This window comes from Mauremys reevesii, linkage group 7 (assembly GCF_016161935.1).
Source record: "Mauremys reevesii isolate NIE-2019 linkage group 7, ASM1616193v1, whole genome shotgun sequence".
NCBI classification, from domain to species: domain Eukaryota; kingdom Metazoa; phylum Chordata; order Testudines; family Geoemydidae; genus Mauremys; species Mauremys reevesii.
In genome coordinates, this window is record NC_052629.1 from 19,318,559 (window position 1) to 19,345,407 (window position 26,849).

Below are 26,849 nucleotides of genomic sequence, written 5' to 3' on the forward strand. Positions count from 1 at the left end.
TAAATCCATCTCTCTAGAATCTCAAGTCCCAGAATGGGTTTCATTCTTGACTCTGTCACACACTTAGTGTGTAACTTTGTGTTACTTAATCTCACTCTGTGCCTCAGTTGCCCTTAGCTGTAGAATGGGGATAATAAAATTTATTTACCTCACAGGATTGATTGTGAGACTGAAATATTACTGTTAGTTATGTACTTTGAAATCCTTGGGTGGAAGATGCTGTATTAAGTGCAAATTATTATCATACAATGCAACTATTTTGAGGTATATTAAAAAAAAAGACACGTTTGACCACTAGGAAATTTAAGATTTACCTTTCTTATTTGCTGTAGGAAATAATAGAGGGATGGTTGGGGGACGGAGGAAGGAGACGCTGAAGTGTAACATCATTTAGAGTCTGTATCTTTTTAAAATGAAAGATGTTCTCTCTCTTCTAATTCTGTGGAATTATATTCAGTACCATGTAGGAGGAAAAATTATAATTCTGGCTCTGCAAACCAAGGGCCATCAAGAAAGACACCATTAAGAAGAAAATCTTAACTGCTGCATTTTGGCCTAAATGGCCGTGCGGCACATTCCACTTTGTAAAGCTTAAGAAAATTACACAGCTATAATCTGAACAGCAGACAAAAGAAAGAAGCAGAAAGATGGGGAATATTTAGAAGTTTCTTATCACGTTATTTGTTCTCATTTTCTGGAGTCTCTTACTAGCAATTCAAAGTCTTTAGTCCAATATGAATGTTTTATATGCCGTCTATAGAGCTGCCAGTTGCTGTCATTGGAAGCACCTTCCTTTTTTAGCTTTGCACCCACATGTGCAGCTGCTGCTTATTCCATGAGACACTTGTCTGTGACTCTGAAGTTGCTGAAAAGATATAGGAGTATTTCCCTTAGAAATGTGCAGCTTTGGCAGGTATGAGACAGAGAGGCCTCTACTCTCAGAGCTTTGAGGGGACACAGATTATTTCCTGTCATTTGGATAAGGGAAAAAAAAATCCTCGTGTTTTTATATAAGTGATTTGCTTTGCTTGCCTCTAGAGTTATCCCATCCTGTCCTCATCCTCTGTATCAGACAGGGATGTCAGACAAAATAAAATAAAATATCCCAAATAGCCTGAATATTTCTCCTGTTTGTAAGATGAGTGTTATTAAATAGCAGTTGGGAAACTTTTGGCTACTCAAAGGTTGGCAGAATCTCTTCCAGGTTTGTTCTCCTAGTGTGGGTGAGCCATTTGCTATTGAGAGTGAAACTCCACTGTAGGTTGATGAAAGGATCGTTTTCCTTTCCATAAGTATCTAGGGAGCTTTATGTGTGAGAGTATTTTGACGGTTGGTTGAATCCCACCATCACTAACTGATCTGAGGAGAAAAGCAGGAAAAAGTTTTACTCTTTTTATTTTTCTGGCTGTAATGTTGCAGTCAGTGGAATCCTGGTAGGAGAATCCTGCTGAAGGAGAAATACCAGGAATCACATCCTAAGTTAGGGGAAAATAATATTCTACTTACGTTAATTGTTCTTTGCGTGACAATATTGCCTTTCCTAACAATATTCCTAGTATCAGCAGGAATCCCCAAAGCAAGCAGGGTTCCATAACAGAAGATACTGTGTATAGGTAAGAGGGCTGGTAGAATTCCCTGGTTGGTGGAATGTTTGGTTCCATTTGTAGGTTTCACTTAGAAACCCCTAAGCATAGGATCATTGGAAGGAGAGTGCTGCCTCTGCAGTACAATAAGAAATGTGCTTTATTTCTATCTGACAACATTAGTGTCTGCTAGGGAGAATTTGGAGGGAACAGTTATGGGAAGTATTTTAGATAAATTTTTGAAATCAAACCTCAGACAAATGATTTGTTATGCAAAAACTCATATCCTATTTCACTAATTAAATGATGGGGATTTACCTGGGGAAATTCCTTGTTCCCTACAGATTTAAAATCCTGTGTTTTAAAATCACAGTACTTGGTTTAAAATTTTTTTTAAAAATGATCTTTGAAGTCCTTGAATTTATCCCTTGGCCACAATTAAATCCTTCCCCCGCTATTTCCCAAGTGCCCTTAATCAAATCCTCAATAGTTTAAATTATTAAACAACTTTTTAGGATTAAATTTTTTATTCCTAATTATACACAAAAGATATATATCATGAAATATTCAGCACATAATTGTGATTGAAATGTGCAGTCTCCCAAAAGAGGTGACTAAATTTTAAACACCCAAAACCTAATTATTCAGGTCAGGGGGTTAGACGTGAGATGTAAAGCGTGGCAAATTTACACTTTTGAAAAGCTTTTATGGTGGGGGCCAGGAGCTCAGGGGATTAGAGAGGAGACAGTGAGATACAAATTGAGGCCAGCAGCAAATTCCTTCTATAGCCTCACAGTCTCCACTACACTTTTTCTTTTTTCTTCTCTCGCATTAGTCCCAGGATGTCTACATACAGGTTGGATTTAACCAAATAGTGAGATACCTGATTAAAATCAAGGCCCTCTGAAATCCCCTTCACTTACCTTTGTCAGACTGCATCTCTGTGTAGAATCCCTTCTTGCATCAAATGTCTTGGTCGATCCTCATGCTCCGTATAAAGTTTAACATATTTATGGCAGTTGGATGTCAATGTAGGGAGTCAGAGTGAAATCCTGGCCTCCTTGAAGCCAATCGCTGAGGTCCCATGGACTCCAGTGATGCCAGGATTTCACCCAGCCTTTTTGGAAGTTCCCCTGTGTCATTGCGAAGCAGGCTTATCAGCTGCCTTCTTAGAAGCAGGCAGCCATTGGGATGGCAGGGATTGCAGATGTTTTGAATGTCCATAGCGTCTTTTAGCGCTATGTTAGCCATTGCTTTTTTTCTTTCCAGTGAGGTTTAAATGGTGCCACCTGCCAGAAGTTTAGGACAATGGCACCTGAGAAGTGTACTTGTCCTAGTCATTTTGTTTTTATTATCTGAACAAATTACAAAGACCTTCTGTCTTATCTTTTTCTCTGCATTCTTGTATGGTATCTTCAACAACATGGGCATTATATTCTGGGGCATGCTTTTCAGATGTGGAATCAGTAGCAATGATAGGATCATATGTTTTCCTATATGATTGCTTGTAGCCATTATCAGGTCTTTTTTAGTGTTAACTAAAAATCTGTTGTTGTTGTCAATGTTGATTTAATTGGTTCTTCCGTCAGTTCTCCTATCTCCAGCCACACCTGTGTTTCCTTACTGGGAGCAGCCAGGAGTAGACACAGGAGTTTATATCAATCTGGAGGAGTACATTAAGACAGTTGCACCAATTTTTTTTTATTGCTCATTTTCTGCTACATAGAATCATTGAATATCAGGGTTGGAAGTGACCTCTGGAGGTCATCTAGTCCAACCCCCTGCTCAAAGCAGGATCAATCCCCAACTAAATCATCCCAGCCAGGGCTTTGTCAAGCCTGACCTTAAAAACCTCTAAAAAAAATACATTGAAAGCACCACTGTAGAAATCAAGTTTTGACTTTCTTATCAAGTTCAGGGCTTTGTCTTTCAGTTATTCTCAGAACACTGATTGATCAATGCCATCGTTGGGAAGTTGAAGATGAACAAAGACTGTTTCTAAATGAAGGTGATGCTGAAGTTTCATTCAGTGGCATATTTAATCTTGAAAAAACATTTTCTGCATTTTTTTCAGATGAACACAACACTTTCCATCTTGCTATTTAACTCTTGCCATTTTACTTTACAAATGTTTGTTCAGTCCATTTAATCATTTCTTGTAGCACTTCCTTCAACTTTAGTCATGTTGAGTAAGGAAAATTAATACAATGATCTGTAATCACTAAGCACCAATCACATATTTACAGTATTGATCAGCAGCTTTTACATGTACTGCAATTAGAATTGAGAAACAACTATCTAACGATTTCAACACTAAACACAGAAGACTGAAAAATAAGATGAGCTAGTCAGTATTACATACATTCAAGTTACAAGACGCCATTCTCTTTTTTCCAGACATTTCTAGATTCTGGCAAACCATGTTTCCTTAATGATTCATAACTCCACCCACACTCTTCCTTTCAACGTTAAATGACATCAGATTCCACTCACTACCACATCCCTCTCTCCAATGACCATGATTCAGCCAGAATGGATTGCTGTGTGAGTAAAATGAAAGCTTTGCTCCCATTAGTAGACTTTGTTGTAGTGTCATACCATTCCCCTCACGCACATACATGACATAGGCCTAAGATTGAGGACCTGACCCAAAGCCCATTGAACTCAGTGTGAATCTTTCTGTTTGGCCTTTTGATCAGACCTTTCAACCACTCCTATAGCCAGGTTTCATATGTGGTAAGGAGAACCCTTGTTCTTATGGTACCAGATCAATCCACTTATTGGTATTGCCAAAAATTGTATTTTTTCCAGATTTTTTTAAATATGTTTCATGATACTGCCATCATGGCATAACCCCAATCAATTTAGCAGATACATGATAGACTGAAGACCATAGTTCTAAAAAAGGTGGGCACTTATTAATGCATTACCTTGAACCATGGCCAGTGTTGAAATCCCCTGGTAAGTCTCATATGATTGGGAAATGATTGCATTATAGGGGCAGTAAACATAAATCTGGCAGGTATGCAACAATTTGTTTTGTTTTTAGACTAACTTCTAATGCCCCAACCTTTGTATTTCAATCTATAAGAATTACTTTTAACCTAGAATCTTTCATTTGTTATCTGTAATATAGAATTATAAATACATAGCAGTCTCAAGTAAGTACAATTAAAGAAGTATAATTCATTCCCCATCCCCACCTTGTGCCACCCCCAAATCCTCAGGTTTAATTTTCATGATTATGTTAGATTATGAGTCATTTTAAATCAGGGTCTCCAGTAGAGACTACTCCTACTCTGCAGCTCTTTTCAACAGTTGTTTATGGTAGTTTCAGCCTCTTTCTGCCTCTCTGAGGCTCTTTATTTTTAAAGCAAGGCAGACAAGGCCTAAAATTATTCCATTAAAGAGGTGCAATTTTTGTAATGGGACTTAGAGTGCTCTGCAGAAGTGCAGGCAAGTTTCTTCAATATCCTGAGCATTATTCGCTCATTTAGTTAAATGATGTTTCTAATTCCCTGGTAATTACATGTAATGAGGCACTCTTTCTCTTCTTGATGAGACTTTAGCTTAATATGAGATGTCGTATTTTTTTTCTTCTTCTTCTCTCTTTTTTTTTTTCTTTAGGGATAATTACCCTTCCCAGGAAAAGCAGGGGGGGAAAGGGTTGTTGTGCAGAATACAGCAAATTATTTTATTTCCTGCCATCTTGACTGCCAGTAAATTATAAAATTAAGTTTCAGTGGAGCATTAGCACCATTTTGGCAAAGGGTTTTTTTCCTCCTTACTCATGTACTGATGTCCTTTGGGGGACTGTTGAACTATTATTCATAGAATAGATGTTTTTCTGACAATTCCCAGTATTCGGTGATATTGAAGCAGCAACATAGGTGTAGTTTTTCTGGATAATGCTCAATGTAGAATGTTCTTGTTAGCTGCTCTTTATATCTGGTAATTATATTTTCCCCCTCATCATAGGTGCTAATTTTATTGTGTGTGTGCGTTGCAATACAATTATTTTTTTAAACCCCTTACATCTGAATAACATTTAAGTTGGTGGAATGAACTAATAAAAACCAGGAAATTCAAAGTTAATATTGACACTTTATTTAACATTTTCTGCAGTCAAATAAAATAAAGTAAAAAAAAAAAAAAAGCCACACAGCAGCAGCATAGAAGAGAACGTCAGCTTTAACTTTGCTTTCCCTATCTTTTGTCGGTGTCCCTCTTTTAATATTGTGCAGACAAGATTTTTCTGATTAATTGTCTTGTTCTTTTTAAATAGAAGTGTTGTGCACAAATTATGAAGGGCTTATTGTTTACGATGAAGAGTCCGGGTAAAATTTTCAAAAGCTTCTAAGTGACACAGGAGCCTAATCCCATTTTCAAAAGTATCTCAGACGCGTAGAAGTCGAAGTGTTATTACAAGTCACTTAAGGGCTTTACCCTGTACCAGTAGTTTTCAATCTTTTTTCATCTGTGGACCCCCTAAAACAATTTCAAATGGAGGCGCGGACCCCTTTGGAAATCTTAGACATAGGGGTTTGCGGACTGCAGGTTGAAAATCATTGCCCTGCCCCAGCCATTCTCAGCATTTTGGTACATTAAGATTTGTTTTTAACCCAGAAAAACAGATGGTAACTTTAAATCTAAATCCAAATAAAGAGTAAATAAATATATTCAAATATGTTTGATAACTGTTAGTGTCTTGAACAGCTACTTTTCTCAACGTATTTTCTTGACATACACATATAATATATGTACGTGTATGAGCAGTTTTTGCATATTATACATGTTTTAATGATTATTTATTAATTTAGGGGGTTTATTTGTTTTCTGAACTCAGAAGAGCTGGAGTCTGTTCCTGGCTCTGCCACTGGCCTACTGGATAACCTTGAGCAAGTCTCTTCACCTCTGTACTTCAGTTTCTTGCTCTGTAAAATAGGGGTAATGATACTGATGTTCTTTGTAAGAGCTTTAAGATCTGCTATGAAATGTGCTATATAAGAGCTAGATATATTATTATTATTTATTTACTACTATTATTACAAAAGCCTTACCCATACCTTGGACACCTTGACACCTTATCCATGGTATGGGGAAGGCTTTTCACACCTTGATCAATCAGTCCATCAGCCCTCATATAGACTGCGCCAGTCACAATATGTCTTCCATTCTTTTCATATTTTGGCTTTCCTTCTCCACGTCTTTTCACGGTAAAATCTTCCCATCTCTCTGGAGGTCGGCCGAGTGGTCGGTTCAGTTCCCGTGGGTACCACTTGGCAACAGCTGCAGTCCATCGATTGCCAGTGAGCCTCGCTGTCTGCCTGGCCCATTGCATTTTATTATGCCTGCTCTCAACAGCGACGTCCTGCACTCCACTCTGCTATCTGATCACTTCATTGGGGACTCGGTCGCGGACTGAAATTCCCAGAATTCTTCTTTTCATCGCCCTCTCCGTGACAGACAGTTGCTGCTCCTCTGGCTTCGTCAAGTGCCATACCATAAAGACAGGGCTGGCTCTACCATTTTTGCTGCCCCAAGGAAAAACAAACAAACACAAAACTGCTTGGACTGCCGCCAAACTGCCAAAGCAAAAAAAAAAAAAAAAAAAGCTGCCCCGGAATGCCGCCCCTTAGCGTGTGCTGCCCCAGGCACCTGCTTCCTCCGCTGGTGCCTGGAGACGGCCCTGCACAAAGAGAAATTACTGTGGCTCCCAGATGGAAAGAAACTCTGTGTGTCTACAAAGGTGATAGAGGGCAGACAAACATGGCTTAAAATCTGACTCATAGTGTTGGAGGAGGGCCTTATCTTGCTGTAGGGTAACTGAGGCTTTTTTTGGGGAGAAGGGGAGGGGAAGGAAAGGGGAGTTCTGGTGCTGTAATGTTTCATACTTATATGTTCCCTTTCTTGCTTCCCCTCTACTGATGGGACATTTTTGAAGGTCAGTCAGGGAGAGGTGTATATAAGGACCTCCCCATCAGTACCAGGAGGATGAGATATTGAGGGCTGTAATGAATGGTTTTTCATGGCTGACCATAGAGGTGGACTTGTCATTAAGGAAAGACTCTACCATTTTGGGGCTGTGAGCTTAGGTGCTGTTTTGTCAGCTGTGGAAGAACACCCGCGCATCTGAGGATGTAAATATCCAAACTGATAAAAGTACTTTATACACATTAAAGGCAACAGAATTACTTGTGTGCCTGAAAGTTAAATCATTATTTAGGGCTTTTCTGGAGCAGGGCCAGGATGTTCAGTGCCTTATAGGATTATGGCCCAGAAGTAATAGAACACTATATTAAAGACTGCATAGCAGAGAACTACAAGATGCAGCAAAGATCTGAATCCAAAAGCACATCTACATGATAAAACCAAGAGTTTAGAGACGCTTAAGTGCTATCAGCAGTGGAGAATAAACTTCATAAGTCACTTTTTGATCCCAAATAATGTGACCCCAATTCTATAGTATAGAGCTGGAAAAATATGACTGCATCTCAATCTTTATTTCATCTAAGCAATTTGACACCAATCAAATAACCTAGAAGGCAAAAGTATAGAAGTTTATTTCCTAGCCCACCGGATTGCTGTCAAATTGCAATTTCCAAAATTGAGAGAGCAGTTAAACTAGATTTTCTCCAATTTCTTTCCAGCTCTTTCCTCCAAACTTTCAAAAATCTGTGTCTCAGATATATATATATTTTTTGCTGTGCTATACTGCAAAGTGCAGCGAAATAAAAGACGCCCCTGCAAAGTTTTTAAAAACCTCTTTTCTTTACAGCTGCCATTCAGTATATAATTCTAAAGAAACCAGATCAAACCCACTAATAAAAATGATTGAAAGGAGTAGTTGGATAAGTCCTTAGATACAACAGTGATGTGTGTATGAGTGGAAATGTAAGATTCAAGAATGGCAGATCCATATTGTTTGATTTAAAAAACCTGTGTGACATTAGTCAATGTGCAGAAATCCAAAACCTACTCGTGAAATGATCAGAAATGAGAACAAGCCATATAATTAAATCTGAGGTGTGACTCAAGTTTAAAAACTTTTCACAAGCTTTAACATTAAGCCAGAGAATGAAATAATGAACTGCTCATTATGTTAAGTTGAATGATAGGCAACAGAGTCTTTTATGGTGGAATACAATGCAGAAATTCAAAAAGAAACATTACTTCATTCCAATAGCCCAAATTGGGTGTGATAGTGAAAGCTTCAGCCATCAACCATTACTTATATTACTGTAGTGCTTAGAAACCCCAACTGAGATCTGGGCTCCATTATGCTTAGGTCTGTGCAAACACATGGAGCAGTGCTGCCCTGAAGGTTGAATAGACAAGACAGATAAAAGATAGGAGAAGAGAAATAGTATCCCCATTTTACAGATGGGACCTGGTGGTACAGAGAGATGAAGTGACTTTTCCCAGGTCACACAGTTTGTGGCAGAATCAAGAACTGAACCTAAATCTCCTGAGTCCCAGCCTTAACGACAAGCCTACCCTTCCCCCTCTGTCTATATAATCTACCTATTGTATCTATTGGTTTTCTAAAGCACCCATCACATTGTTTCCCGGGTAAATTAAATCTACAAGATAAAGTGGGCTTAATGGTGACTTCTGCCCTTTTCTCCTTCATTTCAGGTAATTGCTCTTCGAAACCATGGTGGGAAAGCCAAGTTTATTTAAAGTTCTTAAGATGCTAGCTATGTGCCAATTAACAGTGGTATTACTATTGTTAGCCACCTATTGTTAGCCACCATCAAAGGGAAGCAATGTATAGCACAGAGGAAGCATTCAGCTAAACTTGAGAGTCCTCTGCTCTTTCCTGCAGCTAGTGAAGGGTCATTCCCTATGGTCAGGGGCCCTTGTATTCTGTAGCAAGCTGGACCCAGGTTCTCTGGCAGTTTAACATGCAATTCTGTGGTGAGTTGCAATTTCTTCTTCAGATGGAAAAAAAATGAAATTCTCTTCTGAGAACAGAGGGATCCATTGTACCTTTACTAATTTTGATTTAAATAACCAAAAAAAAAGGGCCTAAACAAAGCTTAAGACACCTGAACACACATTGACACTCCAGCAAAAGGCATAATGGCATTAAAATACTAATAATACAGGCAAGATCTCTGCTAGCCACCAACCACCTACACCAACCTCCTCCTACTCCTTCATCATTTCAGGAAACATTATATAGAGGTGGAAGGGACCCCAAGAGGTCCCCTCAGCCCCCTCCAAAGCCCCTGTCACATTGAAGGCTTTTGCCTGTCCAGAAGGCCACCAAATTGGGTTATTTCAAACCAAGTAGGGGAGCAAGTTCCAGAGCTCTCACAAGGAATGCCCCCCATCTTTTATAATGCTGGGATCCTCTGCTGACTGCAGCTGTGGCAGTATGGTACAACCCTGCCTCGGGGGAGGCACAGACCCAGTAGCCTCTGGAACGCCAAGAGATGCAGCTACTGCACGGCTCTTTCCAAAGATGCAACATCTATTCACTGGCATGACTTGCCCCTTTGGAAAGGCTGCTGCACTTCCTTTTCAAGGGGGCTAGTTTTGGGCAGCCCTTGTGCTCCCCGAATGCAAGGACTGCAGCTGTGCCTGGCTCCTGCACAGGGAGGCGAAGGAGTACCCTTTGTGTATCCATGTGGGCCTGGCACAGATAAATAGCAATCAATACAGCATATTGTTTGTTTTAATGTTTAATTCAATAAAAACATAGTCATTACTTTGCTAATCTGTTTCCACGTGACTCCAAATCTTCATGCTCCCCCTGCTCTGCCTGAAGATGTGTTATCAAGCTGCCAGGCAACTCAAGAGCAGGAGTAACTGTTTGCACACAAATAGACTCTTCAGTATATATATAGAAATAGTGAGAGGATTCCAAAAAAGGGTCGCATGTCAGGGGAAGATCACCAGAGCCCACCACCAGCTGGTTCCAATTGGAAGCTAGCTCAGATTATCATAGACAGCTTGGGAACTCATAAACTGTCTCCTGTGGGCAGTGGAGCTGCTACAGAAACTGGACCAAGCTGTGTTCATCCCTCTGAAATATGTTGATGCACAAGGTGAGTCTGGCGTCATGCAGGCACTTGGTTACATAAATCCCTTGTCAGAGACAGAGGACAAGTGCATAATTACATTACCTGGCCAATGACTGCAGGCAGCTGACAAGATAATACAATACCCGCTGGCAAGACGTGGCCTGGGCACAAAGGGAGAAGTCCCTCCCCCTCCCCCCAGAGCAGAACAAGAGCCTGCAGTGCTGCTCACAGATGGCTGCATGACAGCCCAGCAGCATATCAATCACTGTCCATAAAACTTCAGAAGCCTGGAAAATGGGACAGCATTGCATGGTGTGCATGGGGAAATCAAAGCATGCAAAGCCCAAGCTGCACTTGGTTTGGGGACCTGGCAGACAAGAGTGGAGGGAAGGACTATGCCAAGGCTAAAAGCTGTTTGTTCCTTTTAGAGCTGCAATTGTCCCCTGGTCTTCTGAAGTATCAGCACAAGGGGATTCTTATAAATTTGATAAAAAACCTGTCTAAACCATGAACAGCTTGAGGGCAGCATAAAGCCAAAAGATGTGACCTAAGCCTGGACTCTTACAAGCCATGCGGCCCACAGGGATGATGCTAAACTTGCCCAGAGCACTCTGTCATTGAAGATATACCCGATGGAGCTTATAAACTCCAGGAGCCACATGCAGCTCTTCCAAAGACTGGAAGTTTGACAGATGTCGCCAGGGGAGTTTTCAAGTTCTGTAAGCCTAACATGCTGCCATCTAGCTAATGGGGGTATGTGGGTATAATAACCATTGCAGCAACATCAGCATATCACTGACTGCAAATGAAAATCTAAATTAATCTTAACCATGCCTGGGTTCCTGGCTGTCCTCCATGGAGCAGTAGTGGGAGTTCAGTCTGTCTTACTGAATCCTCAGCCCAGTGGTCAGCCAAAGCCGCCACATTGGGTATTTGGTAGAAGTGTGGATGGGGGCAGATGCTTTCAGCAGCTGGAACAGGCTCCATGCTGCAATGCAGAGTGGAGAAGGGGAGGAACTGCTCAGTGGTGGATTTCCTAGCATGGCCTCAGTCCTGTCTCTCATTGGAGAACCTTGTCCTGGAGGAGGCTCATGAAGAGCTCAGTTCCACCCACAAAAGATGTGTACACCTCCTGCATGTCCTCCTCACAAGCCCCCATTGCACTGCAAAACCACAACCATTCTGTGTCTGAAGAACCTCCACATCCATGGGGGAGGAGCTAGAGTTTAGCCAGTATACCACTAAATAATAATAATAGTACCTAGCTCTTAGCACTTTTAATCGATAGATCCCAAAATGTGTTACACAAAAGGTCAGCATCATTATCCCCATTTTACAGATGGTGAAACAGAGGCACAGGAAGGGAAAATTACTTAATCAACATCTCCCAGCATATCAGTGGCAGAACCAAGAAATCAACCCAGCTCTTCTGAGTCCCAGTCCAGTGCCTTATCCCTTGGGCAACACTGCCTCTCAGCATGGTAAGTCATATATGATCATTGTAAAGGAGTGTGTGCTTTCCAGATGGGCTTGCTGCCATTCCTTCATTTGTGTTTAAAATCAGTAAGCTTTACATGTGAATGTAGTGCTTCTATTCACTCTATTGCCAGGTGGACCAAAGTCCATAGGACCGGTGCAAGATGGGCAGTGCCAATGCTAACTTTTCCACGATACCTGGCCAATGTGTTTTTGTCTTGCTCTGTACAGACCGCCTCTATGCAGGAGAGTGTAGTACAGTCTCCATGTCCATTGAGCTCTCTGAGGAGATGGCCAGTGACGACGTCACACAATGACCGTTAGGATGGAAGTTCTTATGCTGTAGAGACCTGTCTTTATGAATTGGTCTGAGACCACCACTCATTTCACATGGGCCAATTAGCAGCCCTCATACTGTGATCACTGTTAGTTATTAACTTGGGCCAGTGACCTACAAATGAAAGGCTGTTACCAAGCCATCAAGGTAACCACTTGCTGACATTTCTGTCTGTTATCCTGAAGAACGTCAATCATTATCCTGATGTTAACATTCCCTCTTTGTCATCTGCACTTACACTGCTGCAGAGTAGAATATTCAGTTCAGATAGTTATAAATGCCTTTATCCATTCCCATTGACATTTTAAACAAACGGTGATGCATTTAGTACAATAATTACAGTTATTTGATTACCTTTCTTTTAGCCTGAAGTAGAAGGCAACTGACAGATGTGAATACCTCTGAGACCAGTACTTTGTAATAAACTATCATTATTTATTACAAGATGAATTTTATTAATAGGAATTGGCAGTAATTAATTCACTAAAGTTGATGTTACTAATAATTATGTGCAATTCATGAAATATTTATTAAAGAAAATTGTGTATAAAAACGATGCGGTCATTTAGCTAATTTATTAATAAATATCTCCAGCGTTTCTCGAGAGTCTCTTTAACTCTAAATATTTTTCAGATTTCCATTGGTAAAATGTATTTTTGAAATGTTATTTTTTGTTTGCTACATAATATAGCAACATAATAGTTAAAATTTCTGGTTATTGTTTTGAATGAACATATGGACTGTTTCCTTTCCTAATTCACTTTGTCCACCATCCTTGTTCATAGCGAAAGATCTTAATTACAGATAGTACTAGCTCAATCTAATTTAGGTTATCAGTGAGTTGTGATGTCTCCCGGTTTAAGGAGATGTGAATATATCTTTGTCTATTTAACTTGATTCTGCTGGCTTTCTTTTGAATCAAATAACCACCATCCAAATTAATAGCTGGCATCTGAACCGGAAAGATCTCAGGACCAATCCTGCTCTCATTGAATTCAGTCGATGCAGAATCAGACCCTATGTCTATTTCACTTTCATCACTTGTCTCAATAATATTGCATCTCTTTTTTGGTAGCCTTTGTCATGGTGATATTATTCATAGATTATAAGGCCCGAAGGCACCATTAGATCATCTTTTCTGATGGCCTGTATATCACAGGCCATAGAATTTCACTCAGATATTCCCACATTGAGGTCAACAATTTGTGTTTGACAAAAGCATACCTTCCTGAAATGCATCCAGTCATCAAGAGCTGGAGAATCCTCCACTTACCTTGAGAGTTTGTTCCAATGTTTAGTCATCCTCACACTGTTACAAAATGTGTAACTTATTCCTAATTGGAATTTGTCTCACTTCAGCTTCTAGTTATTGGTTCTTCTTATGCTTTTCTCTGCTCGATTAAAGAGCCTTTCATTACTTCATATTTTTTGACTGAGAAAGTACTTATATAACATAATCATCAAGTCACCTCTTGGTCTTCTTTTCTATAAGCTAAACAGATCCAGCTTCTTAGGTCTCTCACTATAAGGCATTCCCTCTGCTCCCAGCCTTTAAATCCTTTTTGTGATGAAATAGGAAACAATCCCATCAAAGAGAAAACAGAACAGGGGTTGTAATAAAGGTGACATATATCTAAAAAGTTATGTGCCGATTCAAAAATCAGATACTTCTCCCTATTGCATTTATTTCAGATAACCAGCAACAACGGTTTAAATGTACTATCTGGTTATCACATAAGAACAAGTTAAAATAAAGTGGCTCCCACCAAATGAGAGAAAAATATAAGCAAAGGAAGGACCCAAGGTTTAATTTTAATCAGCTGTTGTGACAAGGGTCTCTAGGGCCTATTCTGGGAGCTGGGCATTGCTGGGGGATATTAGATGACTCGTCCATGCCTCATTTTCCCATGGGGACTGGCAGGGGCGGCTCTAGAAATTAGGCTGCCCCAGGCAGCGCGGTGTGCTGCGCCGCCCTTCCTCGGTCCCGCAGCGGGTCCCGTCTTCCCGCGGCTCCGGTTGAGCTCCCGCGGCAGGTCCGCCGGAGCCCCGGGACAAGCGGACCTGCCGCAGGCATGACTGCGGGAGCTCCACCGGAGCCGCGGGAACAGCGGACCTCCCGCGGGCACAGCTGCGGGCGGTTCGCTGGTCCGGCGGCTCCGCTTGAGCTGCCGCAGTCATGCCTGCGGGAGGTCCAGCCGAGCCGCGGGACGAGCGCCCCCTCCGCAGTCATGCCTGCGGCAGGTCCGGTCGTCCGCGGCTCCGGTGGACCTCCCGCAGGCATGACTGCGGCAGGTCCGCCGGCGCAGCCTGCCGCCCCCTAGATTTGGCCGCCCTAGGCAACAGCTTGGTTTGCTGGTGCCTAGAGCCGCCCCTGGGGACTGGGACCTAAGGGTTCCCCCAAGGAGAATCTACCAAATGTAAGGCTGCTTTGCACTGCTGGAGCCTTTGCAGAGCCTGGGATCTAACCCCTAGCTCTATTCTATTCTAAATCTGGAATTTTTGCAACGTCACACAGAACAAACTGCTTATGTGGCCTTTTCATCTAGAATTTGGGTATTTACTTTCATCTATTTAAGGCAGGGGATAAAGGGCAGGGCACAGACTGAACTTGTATTTGGACGGGTCAGCCCCAGGGACTCAGTGCAAGGAAAAACAGGCACTATTCCCTCCCTTGCCTTCTTCCCTGCTAGGATCAAGTCTTCAGTTTAAAATATAGACGCTCCAGGGAGAACTTACTTCTTGCAGATAGAAGACAAGCAGTGTGTGTGGATCCCACTCCCAGGGCCCAGTCTTCAGTGTCAGTCTGGGTCAGGAGAAACCAAAAGGTCTGCACTTGGGATGGTGTTGGGGTGCAGAAGACCTGCCATGGGTATAACATTTGGCCCATGTTAAGTTCCCCATTTGAGATCAGTTTAGGCCACACAGCTAATGAACTGAATCACTGAAAAACAGAGGCCTGTGTTAGTCCAGATCTATGTAAAATAGAAACCAACCTCACAGGTAGTTATTCTACCAGCGTGTACTTGGTTGATAATAGTCCCTAAAAATACAAGGCCAGATGTTCTTCTGGGCCCCGAAGCCTCAGGGCAGCTGGAGAGCAGGGGAATGCAAAGGTGGCTTCAAGTATTTTTGAAAGGACATTGAAATTGGAGAGGGTCCAGAAGAGAACCACAACCATGATTCGAGGGCTGGGGAAAATGCCTTTCAGTGAGAGACTTGAAGAGCTCAATCTGTTTAGTTTATCAAAAAGAAGGAAGAGAGTTGATGTGATTATTGTGGATAAATTCTTTCATGGGGAGAAAATGCACATGGTCAGATGGATACCCCAGTCATTCCTCCTTTCCCCCAGCCAATCCCCCTCGCTGATTTCAGGTATGGGAGATGGGGTGGTGATGGCATAGAAGCTGCTATAGCAGGTCTACAGCACTTGAGAATCTCCCTGTGCAGGGCAGATCCTTCTGTGGCTGGGTCAGATGGCTTCAGGGCCCTTTGTGCAGGTGGACCAATGCAAAGTTGCCTGAACTCAGGATTGTATCTGGCCCACATTGTGGTTTTGCCAACAAACAGGATGATTGTTTGGCGCTGTGGTAATATAAAAGAGGAATGGACTTAGCCTCGCTGTTCAAAAACAGATTGCAGAGAGTTAATTGCAGCTGTGGTAAGGTTTAATGTCTTAATAAAGTGCTGAAGTGTTGCAGACGGTTTGGCTCTACAATAAGCTGTTACGTGACAATTATAATGATGGGAAATGGGCTCCAAGAGACTGACCTGCACTTTTACCAAAAAACGCAATTGTTTTAGGGTTTGCAGAAAATGTGCAAATGACCTTCAAATCATTCAATGTTTTAAAACATGGTTTAGCATCTTTCCCTGACAGAGAACTTATGTGCTTCTGAGGGGAACCAGAATTCACATCCACTTCACAAGTGCTAGCATGTTGGTGGATAAAAAATTGGCCTTTCATTTCTAGATTATACCTCAAACTTATGTCACTTGCCTAAATGAAATATTCTTTGGGTGCATCTGCTCTTTATTAAGACTCAGTCTATGTGGGACAAGTCCCGTGACTGGTATGAATCTGTATTGTCCAGCTAACATTCCATGCTTTATTCTATGACTCAGTTTTTCTGTGGACTGATATTTTCAAAGCTATTTTATTGTAAACATAAGTGAATACTTAAAGTAAGACCCAATATATAGAGTTTTATCATACCGGTCCAATTACCACATAGAACATATATTCGTGCATGGCTGACTCGCAGCAATAACCATGAGTCTTATTGATATGTTTTTTTTTTCTTTTTTCTTCTTTCCTGTTATTCTTAAGGACCAATCCTGCTACACTGAAATCAGTGGATATTTCACAATTGACTTCAGGGAGACCAACATTGGTTTTTAAATTTGCATCTTCTGCCCATGGGGTTAGCTAGCATTAGCGTAATGTGTAGTCTGCAGAAATCTTTCCTTTCTGTACAAATATATTTTATAGTTTTTTCCGTCTGGCTGGGGTGTGGGTATCGGAACAACCTATCACAAGTAAAGGACTGTGTTCATGGTGACGAGAGTGATTTGCAATATCCTTCCACTATATCAATTGCCTTTAAACAGGAAGATATTTCCAGAGGAATGACTGACATCTTTGTATCCCTCTCTGAGTTTTTGGCAAGGCTTGACCCTACCCTCACTGATGTCAGCAGTAGTGCAGGACTTTGCTCAGAGAGTCAAACTATCTGTCCAGCAGCACTCTGCTTGAAAAGCAGAGGAGGGGGCTGGATGAGTGCTCATGTTGAAGGGAACCCTGCTGACAGCTCTGGAGGCTGATATTCTTTCTGTCAGGTACATTGTGCTGCGTATATCCAGACGGTGAGGTTGCTTTCTCAGGCAAATGGACCAATCTGGGCAAATGTTATCCTGCTGCTTTGTCAATGCACCTCCTCGGCCCTGATACAGGAAGGCAAGAGGATATCCTACGGGTAGGACAATAGTTCTTCCTCCATTCAGTCTTTGCCTCTCTAGTGAGACTGGTGGTAGTGATTTTTCTGACATCAATGCTTGTCTACTAGAAACCTGATGGAAACCACATACTTGTTTCCTGGAGGCCCCCAAAAGGCCTGCAGATGGGAGTAATGTCCAGCCAATATTAGGACTAAGTGAATTTGTTTTGCCTCAGTCTGATCCTACTTGAACACTATGGGTTTGAAAGATTTTTCTGAAAACAGAAAATAGTGACAGGTTAATGTTCCTCAGAGGAGAAGACTAACAAAGAAGCAGAGATGGTGTAGAAAGAAAAAAAAAGATGAAAAAAATGGGAGGAAAAATGGACAGAATGAAAAATAAACAGACTGAGAGAAAAGCATATGGGTAGGGGAGGGAAGAAACTCAAGGGAAAAATTTTAAAAACAGTAGGCCAGTTCCTGGTCCCCAGCTCCATCCCCTTTGCACTGCTCTGGCGATCCTCAGGCAGAGGGTTCCTCGGGTGCTGTGCTACCTGGTGTAATTTAGAGCTGTCCTTAGGCTGCTCTGAGATATGCAGGGGACTCAGACACCTTTATCCCTCTCCCCAGGTCCTGCATCTGACTGCAGCTCAGCCAGACCCAGAATTTAGCCCAGGACATGTATACCGTATATAGGCAACCCCAATGTGTCAGTGTCGGTCTAGCTTTTGGGGAGGTTGTTTGTCTGCTATTGGCTAGAAAACCTTCAATTACAGGAAAAAAGGGTTTGCAGACTTGAACTGCTGTCATTTTGTGAACCCAAAATTCAAATGGTTGAATGCCCCCTGGGTAGCAGATCCCTGGTCACTACCTCTTGGGACCACATTTGAACTGGTGCCTCCTGCACAAGCATACTGGAGAACAGCTGTTGCCGGTGTGCAGGAGGTGCTGGGAGGGAGTGGGAGGAGTTGAAGAAGGGAGGAGGAGGAGTTGATCAGTGGGGCCAGCGGTCCTGGACATGATTCCGCTCTCTGCCCCAATCACACCCCATCCCTGCTCCTACCCCTCTCTACCAGAGCCTCCTTCATGCTGGGGAACAGCTGTTCCACAGCATGCAGGAGGCAGTAGGAGGGAAGGGTAGAGTTAAGGGAGGGAGAGGGAGGAGTTAATTAGCGGGGCCCATGTGCCCCCTGTAGTACCTTCTCACACCCCCATGCGCCCCCTGGAGTACCTCCTTGGACCCCAATTTGAGAAATGCTGCTCTGAGGCATACAGTCTCCAGAACAAGTTGGATTGGATTTATCAGTCTCCAGTTTTACGCCGGTGTAATTCCATTTGTTTCAGTGTACTTACACCAGAGTAACACTCGAATAATATACAGGAAAATCAGTCCCATATGTACAGATATCTCTCAAATAAGTGCAACCACTCTTTACCGTAAAGCAAGTTAAACAGGATGGAACAATACACTGAAATTTAGAAATGAAGAGGAGGTGCCCAAAGCAACACTCCCATCTCAGACAAAACTCACTGATATCAATGGGACGTTTACCTCATTAATGCTCTGGCAGGATTAGGCCCTGCATTATCACACAGCCTAACTGAATAGGCAAGGACCTTCCTAGAGTTATTTGTACGAGCTGTCCTTGAAAATAATATTAATACAAAAATCTGTTTTTTAGTGCTAAACAATTTCCCAGATGGACAAACAGTTCAACAGCAAACTAAAAAGGAGTCAAAATAGGAGGAATATGCACATACAATCTAGTTGCACAGAATATATACAATTCCCCAGTAGCTGCTTGTGCTGTATAAACCATTTTAGCCTGTACTTTAGTTACAAACAGTCCTCATGATGGACAATTGCCTTATAAAAAGTGAACAGTTTTGAATTGCCTCGAAAAAGCTTCGTAACAGGCAACTGGTTCTGATAGAACAATTTTAAACTGCCTGTCTCCTTATCTTCTGTCGACATCATTTTTCAGAAAGGGCAACCAGCGCAGATTAAATAGTTTTACTGCAGACAGTCTGTCTGTCTTATTGCATTGCCAATGTTGCCCATTTTGAAGATTTTCCCCAGCAGTTCTAAACTGAGATAATGTGGAAGTGCAACATGCACGCACCAAAAAAAAATGATGAGATGTATTTAAAAATAAATAAACACAGAGTTCAATTTTGATGTAATGCATACACTTCCGGAGTAGCTGTTTGCCTAGCATGTCCTGGATAAATTCTATGACTTATTTACAAATGATCTTGAAGCCAACCGAAAAAAATAATGAGCAGAAATATATGAGCTAGCTTAAACCAAATAGCTCTCAATAGTACCTGTGAAAAGAGGTAAGAGCAAGCATCAAAAATAACATCCAATTGCTACGTTAAAGGTAGGGTGGAATTGTAGAGGACTTGTCTTTAATTTTTCGTAGGCCTTCACCTTTCTGTAGCTTAGTGTTACTGCAGAAAGTTTAATTTTGGCTGGGATGCAGCTATAGGGATTGGAGGGGACCTGCAAGCTCCTCAGGAGAGAAAGAACAGGAAGATGAGATGTGCTGAATTCAGCAAATGGATCTGGAGAACCTGATTGCTGTATAACAAAAGAAGCCTCTGGGACATATTTTACTTATTGGCAGACAGGAGAGAGCTGTGATCTTGGGACATGTTTCTAAGGCCTGTCAGTGCACAATCATCACTTTTAGATTGTTTCCAAGATCTGCTCAGCATCCTGATGGCTCATGAGCAGCTTTAAATCAAGATGGATGTCATTTTACATCTCATTGTAAATGCACTACTACCCGAAGAATGAGTTGCACATGACATTGCTTTCAAGGCAGTGGCTTCCTGCCTCTAGGGTGATTTGATCTAGGCGGGGGGGGGGGGGGGGATAGAGAGAGAGAAAAAGCACTTCCTGTGCTTGATTCTTCTAGCTTTTCATTGTGCAGCCAACCCGTCTTCACCAAAAAGCCCCTCTATATCATTCCCCAAGAACTCAATATTATGGTTAGGGGAAACCAGATGTAGTCAGTCTGGGACAGCTCTCACAAGCACATGTTTGTATCAGAGAAGAAGAAGCAGCAGCTAGTAGATGAGCTGTGTCATTCGGTCTGAAGACTGGAGTGACTCCCAAATAATATGACGAACTCAGAGAACCTTGTGACATGTAGGTTCAAGTTCAGGAGTCAGATCATCAGCTGGTATCAGTGGTCATAGTTCCTTTGACTTCAATGGAACTATGAGAGTTTACATCGTCACCATTGGAATTTTTCCCTCTGCTTTCTTGTCTTTTAGAAGGTCATTAACCACCAAGTGAAGTCAATAGGGGCTTTCCCATTACTTCAATGGGGCTAAGGTTTCAACCCGGCAAGCATTTGATAACTTCTGCCCTTGTGATCTAATTTCCCTTTTGCAAAATGTTGGGTACAGTTTTTGTATATAACATATCAAACATCAGTGAAGAAGGAAACATCAAAGTTTTGGGTAATGATTTTCTAAATACTAATAAAAAATCTTTTATTTTTTAAACTGAATTAAGGATTTGCAAAAGAGGGAAAGAGGCTGATCGTAAGGCAACGGCCCACCTCGCATGAGTATTCATTCGCTTATGAAGAGCAAATCCTCCTCTTTCTACTTAAATCAGCATTGCATCACTAGAATGGCATGAAGCAGCTTTAACATGGCCAGTGATCTGGCCCTCTATAGCTATCAATGGAATATTGGCAAGTTACATTCCATCATCTGGTGCCTGGGGATTTAGAAAAAGATATTGGTGGTGTTTATAACTTTGAAACCAAATTCTGGCTAGCTTATCTACTTGTGCAAAAACAGAGGAAGAGATGGCCAGGAGGAGAACCATGACAGGGTTCATTTGTTGCAATCTGATCCTGACTCCCCCCAAAACTCATGGAGTTTGAGAGCAGTATTCTGGGACATCAGCTGGTGATTAATAAGAACAATTACTTTCATACGACTAGGCCTATGATTTTGAGCCTAACAGATTTACCAATATTAGTCAAGGCCAGATTCTTAAAATGGTACTAACTGGTATGATAATATGCTGCTAACTCTGTGTTAATGTGTGCTAATTAGTTGGCTGAGACCTTGCAAAGACCATCCTCATTCTTTTACCTTTCTGCTGATGGCATGAATAATTGGAGAGTGGAAGGAGAGGGCTGTATATAGTCATCATTCCCTGGGCAGAGTGGCCACATATACATTTACCCATAAACATTCCTCCTGAATCTAATGCCATGTCTTGCAATACCCTACACCTGAGAGAACCTGCAGTCTTTGGGATAGGAAGCAGAATATGGGCATCCTGTTTCTGCCCTGTGCTTTACAGTTTCCCAGCACATATGTCTGCACCAACTCAGCCAGAAATGGACCATGTATATTTATCTGGTCTCCTATTTCTGTTTGATCAGGCTTATGGAAAATTTTTGATAATTCTTGTAGCTTCTCTCCACTACTAAATGATGCTGAGTATTCAAAAGATCAGCTGTAGTGCTGTGAAACTGAAATAGGACCTCAAAGGAATAAGCAATGAAAGCAACAGGAAAAAACAAACTAAACCCATCTCTAGGAATTGTTGTCATAAAACCAACTGTGTGTTGACTTTGTTAGTGTTTACATTTTCTTTCCTTGTTCTGTGTTGGCCATCGCTTGCTGTCAATTTTGGCGTAGAAAATAAATCCCTATCAGCTTCACCGCCAGTTATAAACATAGCAACATTGAACCCGAAAATCTTTAGAGCTGTTTAAAAAAACCCTGTCTTGCATAGACAAAAGCTCTTATATACAGCAGAATATTCTAAAGCTTCTCCCTGCCTTGAAAACACATTTGTAACCATTAGTTTGGTGTCATGTTTTGTGATGAAGGGTATTTTCACCCTTTGCCTCAGTAGCTGCTGCACACATAGTATAGTCATGGCTGGGGGAGGCTTGGCTAGTGAATTTTCAGTCCCACTGACCCTGAGTCATGTGAGGTTGGAGAGTAACCTGAGCTTGTCCCAGTACCTCAGCACAGACTTCAGTGACACCCTTTACAACTTAATTTCAGCCTAAGGGATGCTTTTAGAGAGATTTGAAATTGAAAAACGTCTCTTCAAAAAAAATTGTAGTTACCTTAGAAACTAATTAGCAGTGCTTAGGAGTATAGATCCACTGCCATATTTTACACCGAAAGCAATTCATCTCTCAAACGTTGAAATACCATTACACAATAGGTTAACAATGGCTTCAGCTGTGATCATTTGTTATAAAAAAAAGATATGCCGTGAGACCCAACTAGCCCATGTGCACATATTAAAATAAATATTCTGAAAGGAGATGAGTGTATACAATTCATGTATCTTGTCAACACAATTTCTATAAAACTCATGAAATGGGAAAGTTTAGTACATTTTCCAAATACTGTATCTATATTTTATGTGCTATAAGTACCTACTTAAGAATTTGCCTCAGAATGAAAAATTATAAAGATTTTGGGGAGTGAACAAGAATCATTTCTGACCTTCAGAATTACGAATCTGATTTGGTAAAGAATCAGAGTCTCATAGAATCACATAAATAAAAGCAAGAAAAGATTTACTAGGAAGTCTTGTTCATTTCATGTCAATCATGTCAATGCAAGATTATAGAGTACAAAAATCCATGAGTATTTTCAGTTCCAGAGGGATCATCCAATTATGGACACAGAATTTTTTTAGTCTCAGCTGCTTATTAAGAGTTTGATTCTGCAAACAGTTATTATGTGACCATGAATTAGCCTCATTGCTCTTAGACTTACTTAAGTGAGTAAAGTTATTTATATGCATGAGGGTTTGTAGGATTAAGGTCTGAGTTTACTCTTACACTTCCAGCTCCTTCTCTTGTTTCAGGAATCTCAGAAATGAGAATAAGATTTCATGTAAAAATATGGACTGCATTACCTAGACATAATTTGGTGAGCTTCATAGCCATATGGGATTGCATTTTGTTGCTATCATTTAAGTCAAATACTTACATTTATTTTAGTATCTTGTCTATACATATAACTGCCATTTTTGTCCATAATAAAAATAGAAAATGCTAAAAACAAGTTATATCTCAAGTTAAAAACCAGTTATATCATCAAGTTAAACAAGGACTCTCTTATTGATGATAAAGTAAATGGACAAGATAACCATTAAATCAGGGGTAGGCAAGCTGATTTTCAGTGGCACTCTCACTGCCCAGGTCTTGGCCACTGGTCTGGGGGGCTCTGCATTTTAATTTAGTTTTAAATAAAGCTTTTAAAACATTTTAAAAACCTTATTTACTTTACATACAACAATAGTTTAGTTATATATTATAGACTTATAGAAAGAGACCTTCTAAAAACATTAAAATGTATTACTGGCACACAAAACCTTAAATTAGAGTGAATAAATGAAGACTCGGCACACCACTTCTGAAAGGTTGCTGACCCCTGCATTAAATCATGGTCACTGTATGAAATATACACCTCATTTTGACCCGATGGATTGAATTTTCAACACATGTCCTGTGTGTTTGCACAACTTTCCATGCAAAATTTCTGCATGCTGTCACTTGTGCACACAAATAATCCAGTTTCATGTGCAAGTAAAGAGCAAATCAAGCACAAACTGGTTTTGGCTTTATAAATTCCATCATTTGGGTGCACAAGTGATAGCACAAAGAATTATACATGAAGGTGAGTTGCACTTTGCAAAGCTGAAATTGCACAGAATGATGAGGGGCCTGAGGCCTTTGAAAACATAATATTGTTACAAAAGTACTTTTGAGACATACCTTGTGTGAGACACATCAGATGAAGACGTATCAGACCCAATGATCCTATGCTGTATAATTAACCAATTAGTCATGAAACAAATCTCAGTATAGACATGTAGTAATTGCCCTGAAATGTTATGAGACCTATAGGAATATGTTATATGCTTGATCAGCTCAGATGTGTCACAAGGGAATTTGCTGGCTATATCTGATTTTACACTTTTCTCAGCTAAATCAAAGCTCTGCATGGTGGTAGCTGATAATTTTAGGCAGATTTTCGTTAGGGCTTTTGCATCATAAACCAAGTTCCCTTTTGCTAAAAAAAGTCTTTTTTTTCAAGCTTAAATTTGTTATATGGCTATTTAATTGAATTCCCCTTTGTTCTCATATTATGGAAAGGGGTAAATAGAGCATCCAATTTATCTTCTTCTGTATGACATCATTTTGTATTTTTTCAATCATGTCCCCTTTTATTCATCTCCTCTCAAAGCTAAATAGTTCCAATCATTTCAATCTCTATTCGTATGGCACTTTCCTGCCCACTCATCCTTTCCATCACCCCTCTCTATTTCTGCTATATCTATTTTGAGATTTGGTAACCAGAACTGTATACAGTACTCCAGGTATGGTCATGCCATCAATTTGTATAAAGTCTTTATAATATGTCCAGTATTTTCTATACTATTCCTTTTAGATCTTATGTACATATTTACCACCACTGCTTACTGTATATTGAGTAGATTTAAAAAAAACCAGCTGGGCTGCCACAGTGGCGTCAGGTCTTTTTTTAATATGTGATTACAATTAACTTAAAACCCAGCATGTTGTATGAGTTCAGATTATTCCTTCCAATGTGCATTACCTTGCATTTGTCACCATTATCTTTTACCTGCCATCATGTTGCCAGTTTATCTACCTCTATCTAACTCTCTGAAGTCCCTCAATAATCTACTCCGATCTTGACTAATTTAAATAATTTTGTAGTATCTGCAAATTTTGCCACTTCACTGTTCATCCCCTTCTTTGGATCATTAATTAATACACCAAGCATCATGTCTCCCCGTGTGGAACCTTGGAACACCCCGCTGGTAACCTTTTGCCATGTTAAAAATTGACCATTTATTTCCCCTTTTTGATTTCAGTCTCAGCCAATTTCTAATCCATGATAATACTTTGCCCCATGACTCCTTAGTTTCCTTAATAGGCTCTTGTGACTTTGTCACAGGCTTTCTGTGAGTCTAAATGAAAGGTATCATTTGGTTCTTCTTTATCCATGTGTCTATTTTATGTATATAAATAATAATCAGTTATGTAATTAGTATGGATGGTCTATATTTGTGATATGTGGCAATTCTGGTAAATACTCTCAGGAACTCCAACCTTTTCAATTACATTTGGAATCCTGATCTTTGGCAGAAACAGATAATTTTATTTCCAGTTAGGGAAAAATATCAGTGCACTTTCAGGGAAGATAATTAAGAGAAAGTCCTGTCATGGATCCACAGGATCTGTGTTATGCCTCTGCTTTTAAACAGTCCTTGGGTGGAGCCCTTTCAGGGTGCTAGACCCCCCCGTGTTGTCCCACTCTTCCCTAAGGCTAGGCCACCTGGTCATAATGCCATGATACTGAGCCTCTGGCTCCAGCACTCCTCCTTCACACTTTGAGTTCTGCCCAGCAAGTCCAACCGAGATATATTCCTGTTCATAAAATATTTGCCCTCCCCAGGGATCAGTGCACCTCCACAAGTACTTCCAGTGACACCAGGCAGCCATTTCAAAACAGAGTAGGATTTATTAGTTAACTGGAACACAGCACTGGGAAGTCCTTAGGTTAGCATAGAGAAGCAAAGGTTAAGACAATATAGTCCATGCTGGCCAAGCCAGACCTCTCTTTGAAACACCTTGGTTTCTTCTGTCTGTCTCTGCCCCTAGTCTGTCAGTCCCAAGTCAGCCGTTGTGCCTCTCCAAAGGCCAGCTCATGTCATAGCCTCTTGTCACCTCTGGGTCCATTGTTCTCTTCCTGCAGACCTATGCTGAGTTCTGCCTCTTGGAGGTTCCCATGAACAAGTATCGATTGTTCATTCCCTGGGGCTCCCATTGTCTTTCGGAATCCTCTATTGATACAGGTCATGTGAGACAGTTCCATGAAACAAACACCTCAGGTCTCCAGCTCTGCCCTAAGAGCAGCTTTTAACCCCTTGCACCCACGGAGTAGGAATCCCCAGTCAAGTAAGTCACTACTATGCATATCATTCATAAAAATATTATAGAAAATTCCCACTTCATCTCAAGCCCATTCTATGTTTTGAAGGCAGAAGGAGGCCTGACAAATGATTACATCTATCTAAGGTAAGGGGATAGTCTGTACCTGGATGCTAACTATGTGTTTCTGAAGTGCAGGTTTGTACAAATCTTGCACAGGCAGGTCCCCATTTGTAAAACATGTGAAGGAAATTTTGCAGCCCTGGCATTCTGTCTCTAGGTAGTTGCATATTTGCACCCATGCAAATGAGTGTCCGCTTTGCGTTTGAGAGGCCTGTAATAGTAGTCCTGGGCCTTTCTTGACAAGTGATTATGTGATATATACAAATGGCTAGTTGATTAAAATGTTACAATTTGTAAGTTTTTGATTAATTTTTTGTCTAAAAATTGATTGTCAATGTCCCCACATTTTTTTTTCATTGAATTTTTTCAGGTTTTTTGATCACGTATAAAGCTGG